The sequence below is a fragment of the Diuraphis noxia genome, unplaced genomic scaffold (assembly GCF_037042655.1).
Source record: "Diuraphis noxia isolate RWA-SAM2 unplaced genomic scaffold, SU_Dnox_SAM2 contig0004, whole genome shotgun sequence".
In the NCBI taxonomy this organism is placed as follows: Eukaryota; Metazoa; Arthropoda; class Insecta; order Hemiptera; family Aphididae; genus Diuraphis; species Diuraphis noxia.
Genome location: NW_028301714.1, coordinates 49599162 through 49605161, shown reverse-complemented (window position 1 = coordinate 49605161; position 6000 = coordinate 49599162).

Below are 6000 nucleotides of genomic sequence, written 5' to 3'. Positions count from 1 at the left end.
TTGGTATTGAATCCTGTGAAAATAAACTAATAAACATCTTAATAGTGTATACATTATACTTCCAAATTTTATGTAAGATATATCTTGTTATATATTTGCTATCATGTAATATATTATACCTATGATTGATAGTTTTCAATCATACACCACAGGGGCGTCATTTCAGGTTTTTTTCCGGGTGTGCAAAGTTTCAAGCAGGCCATTTTGAAATTTCACCAGGCCATATAAAAATAGATTAGATATACATACGCATATGTATATTATCCTGCATTCAATTATTTCTATACATTATAGACCGGTTATTACAATTTGATTTTAATCATATAAATAATTGTGCATTCGTGGCTCGTGCATTATTTTAGGCTTCAGCAAGGCGCAGGCCAATTGTAACATTCTAAAAGTAAGGGGTGCAACTGCACACCCTGCCACCCCCCAAATGACGCCCCTGATACACCACCACCCGTAATTGGACGTTTAATTAAATTCTTAGTAACTTATATGTATACGAGTTATAAAATGTAGGTTCCTGCTACTCGATCGTACTTCTTTGCGTCTGTCATTGTTCTAAAGGACACTGCAATTTCTAAAATATACATAATAAATTATTTATATCTTTTAACTATAATAGCTATAGTATAAATAATGCATTTATTAAAAGGACATGTCACGTAAAGTGAAACTACTTGAATATAATATTATAGGTACGTATTATAGAATCAGTAATAGCTTAAAGTATATTTTCCTGTTGTAACAATCGAGCTATTATATGATTTCGACATTAGGATTAGTATTTTTTTTTTTAAATACAATATATTTATATATAATATTTATTCAATTATATATATTATATTATAATAGTAGTTTACATCAAAACTAAAGTATTATATTTTATAAATTATTTAATTATACTGTTGGTTGAATTAATTTGTAAAGCTATGAAAAGTTATGATTTACGGTACGTACTCAAACTTTCATAAACAATAAATAACCGTAAACCAAGGAAAAGACCTTCAATCTGACAAATTAGTAGATCCATTTTATGTATACATTACAATGTTTATATACCTATTTTATAGTGATTTGATGTATAGAACATGAGTACCTATACTTAATATATGTGACTTTATCTATATACATATTATACTGTACAAGGTAATTTTTAAAACGTTAGAAACTCGTATTTTAACAAAAAATTTTTTGAAAATATAATGATTTTGTACAATATACTAATCTCATATGCTGTATAAATTATCTTATGCATTAATATCTAATAACAAAAATTGAGTTTAACTCGAGTTACATTCAATTTTTTTTCCGAATCTTGTACATACTACATACCTAGTATGTTGTTGTGAAACTTCTTTTAAAATTTTTGTGATTATTCAATGTTTTGTATTGTTAAAAAATATTGATGATTATAAAAGTAGGTAATACACATAAGTTATTATATTTAATTAATCGTTATTTATCTTTAATATTTAATGAATAATTGTTATATATAGGGTCGTTAAGACGCATTACTTAAATATTTTATGTTATTATGAATTTCTGTTTTGAATTATACAACATTAGGTAACTGTCTATTTAAATTGTCTACTATTGAGTTTGAACTATAACAGGTAGTAGAAAATATAATAGTACGATAATTATATTGTGTTATTTATGATCTCGTATTCGAGGGAAAGTGCGCCAGTTGCAATGTTTACCTAATCTATTATAATAATATTATTATATTTTATTAACTACTTGCAATTATTTTGGGTTTATTGAAATAAGAGTGAGTGGCTCAAATTTTTTTCTCTTAATCTACATCAAAAGTACTAGTTCACAAATTTGATAAACAAATAAGATTAAAATCGAATGAAAATTGCTGCAAGCGATTAGCTGAAAATTCAAGGAAATAACCCAACGTATATATTAAAATTAATCCTTCATATATATTACATTATTCAGTATGTACTTGTGAAAATTTGAATAAAATTAATTAATTTAGTTCAAAAGGTAAAAAAATTTGACAATAGTATGACTGACTCGACAACTACAATATTATCACGTTATTATGTTGATATAATTAATTAAGTATCCGTGACAATTTGAAGGAAAAATATTATATTACTTGTAAAAGTAGATACAAACATAATTTTTATTCGAAACAAAATCGTCCATATACTATAATAATATTATATGTATATCTATTATGTCTTATATTAAAATAATTTACGTTATTTTGATTATGAATTTTAAACGAACTCTCTGCACGAGTACCTAATATTGTCTCCATAATAATATTAATAAGCCGTTTAATATTCAAATTGTGTTTAATTAAAATCATATTAAAAAAAAAAAGGAGGATAAGTGGGTACTGCTCTTCTGTACTGCATTAGTTGTTGATTCTTCCGTAAAATAATATTTTAGTATAATACCTAAAACAATAAAATCATGGAAATTAAACTTTTTCCTACTATGTTATATTATGTAATATGCTTATTAATCAAAATATCACTTATTAATAAGCGTAACTGGTCCAGTGGCTATAATAAGTATATACACGATCGTAAACTTCCATATCGGCTTATTATTGTTGTTATTTCCTTTTGGCGTTGGAATATAAATTTTTTTATACAACAACGTGCTATACACGTACGTATCGTAATGACGTATTAATGAGACACAACAGCGAGTTATAGTTTTTAAATTAAACGTGCGGTACACTTGCAGATTATAGTATACACGATGTACCTACTCATTTATAAATAATATCGATTTCGATCGAAACGATTTTTTACGGTCGTCAATCGTACTCACCCACATTTCGAGGCTTGTGTAGCCGATGATTTTATAGATACTTTGATCAACGATACCAATCTGCCGGGAAGTATCAGTGGAACGTGCGTCTCGGGCGTTTGTTAGATATGATAAGTGTATATACCTAAATAAGCCCTTAGGGTTTGTAAAAAAAAAAAAAAACGATGGTCCACAGCAATGTAGGATAGCATGCAAAGACTTTGGATCTAATATTACGTGGCCAAACGTATGATGTATGATATTATAATCAAAAAAATAATATAATTATATTTGTGAAGATTATACGACACGCATAATGATGAATAACGAGGACAAACATTTGTATAAAATAAGTAAATATAATAATATATGAAGAAAAATAATTTTAAAAATAATGAAATTACCTATTATACTATACCTGTGTGGCTGTGTGTAAATTTGACGCCAAAGTTGGTTGTTATTAAATTCAATCGCTTTGTTAAAAGATTCAAGTTGATCGTTGATTACTTATTTAAGGTATTTAACTTATATAATATGTATAGACTCAAAAAACAGCATAGAGAAAATATTTTAAAATTATCAACAGATTGAGAAATACTTGAAAAAAAAAATGATATTTTGGTAAAAATCAATTTTATTACTGCTCCATTAAGAATAATACGTTAAGCTTATGAATATGCATTTAATACGATATCGTATGCTGCACTGATTCCTATATATCTATAGTATCTACATTCTATATACATATCACAATATATTATGCATCTCACCAACACAAAGTTGACTGCTGTTGCTGGTGCAGTCTCACAAGAAAGTGGACGTTAATGATTTCATTACCATCAGTCTCGTACAAACTCCTTTCGGCCCAGAGCTAATGCGCGCAATGAAACATAATGTGACGCTGGTGCCTATATACGTATAATGAGCATATTATTATTTATTATTATAACATACCGCACATACCGCAAGTATTATACACAGGGTGATTATTTTAATTTCCACCAATCAAATCTTTAAAAAAAAGCCAAGACATTTAAATTTTAAGTACAACAAATACTAGACCGCCATGAAAAACGAAGAAGGATAATTAAATTTCTAAACGTTTGAAAAAAAAAATTAAATTTCCATATATTTCCTTGTATAATATTTAATGCCCAGTAAATGAAAAATGAAATATCATCCTGTACAATTTAAGAATACAAAATAATATAATATATGTACTGATATTTCATTAACTCCGCCTTCGTCGTTCGACGGCTGCCTGAAAACGCGAATAGTTTTATAATGGTAAACATGTATAGCTACTCGACGTGTAGCTATATAAGAATATACGCATATGACGTATCATACTATGATAGGCACCTGTTAAGATGTTGTATTTGTAAACGTATTATAATATAATATTAGTATTGATATATTATCGATGACCGTACCTATATGGCTATATATAAAGGTAGGTACGTGTTCTGAACAAGCCATGTTTATTTTGTTATTTACGTATACCTATCTATCGATTAACCACTCCTATAAAACTTCTTCAGCAAGTAAGTATATGAAATTAAATTTAATGGTTACACAAATTCGGAAAATATTACTTGTTTTACCATCGAAGCAAGATAAACTGCACGAGTGATAATGTGAGACTATTTCACTCATAATAAGGGATAATAATATACAATATACTTATTTGCTGAAACCTGCTAATTTGAGGATCTCCTCTAAGTGTAATAGATGAGAACATATTATTATCCAAATATTTTAAATTAAAACTACCCAAATTGTGTAAGCCCGGAATCAACCTTTTATCTAGATTTAAAATAAATTTATTTTATCCGACTATGTTATTAAATTATTATCTAGAAATGCATAAATCAGCACCTACTCTAACTAATAACCCTTAACGTTAACATATTGTGGAGGAATAGTTGTAGTTTATATTTAATTGTTTTTAAGCACACATAAATTATAATATAATAATTATATAAATAAGCATGTATAAATATAAAAAAATATGTTTAGGTATCACGAAAAAATGGAGCCTCGATGCATGCGAGTCTGCTATAATCTACTATTCAATAATGAAAATTTAATTAAGGTAATTATTTAATTGTATAACCTACATATTTTGTTGGCTAATCATGAATGTTGTCAGCGGTAATAATACCCTGTCTTAAACACCGTTAAATGTAAACTACACACATTTTTAACAGTCATTTTGAGTGGTTTGGACCATGTATAAAATACAGGTCTAAAATTATATATTATTATAATAATTATTTGTATTATATAACTCATGACCAGCCTATGAAAACGAAAAAATATTTATTTTTGTCAGTTCTTTATTAGAGTAGGTACAAAATTACAAAAACTGATTTCAGCACATATTCAGATATAGATTTATTACTACCCATCATGTAATAATATACATCTCTTCAGAACCATAAGTGCAATTAGTGCAATGTAGGTACTCGACTGTAGATCGCTTATACTTACACAACACACATATTATTTTATTAGGTAATATAGAATATGGATAGATAAAAAAAATTAATTAATCCAGCTGATATTGATACATGGATACTATAGATAAAATATGGATTTAATTTTATCACAAGACGCAAATGCCTTTATGATGCATCCAAATCAATAAATGATACCTATAAAAGATAGTAATAGTGTCAACACAAAATCATAGATAATTAAAGATATTATTTGGACACACTTTCATAATATATATTATGCAATCGGATATGAAACATCAAAGAAATTTTGAAAAATGTTTATTATTATATTTTGTAGTCTGAAATAATGGCAATGAATATTTGTTCTACAAAAAAACAGCATATATAATATTACTATTTACTGCATAGTAAATGAAACAATAATTTAACGGTCTGCAGAGCTTCGAAAACAAACTTCCGTTTAGTTTTAATGAAATCGATCACTCAATATTAACTCACAGTTGAATTGAATGAGGAAATAAAAAATAGAAAATTTCGATATTTTTCGGATTTAAATTTATTTTAAAAATCATCTCAGCAGTATCATTGAGTAAACGTATATTGTGATTTGTGATTTAAATTAAGCCTTATATATGAATAGTGAAATTATAAGGTACCCACTTGATCTTCTGCCAAACGTCGAACATACTTCCCACGAAAAAACTCGTTGACAACATTGTTATTATACGGCTATATAATATATACGTAGGTAATG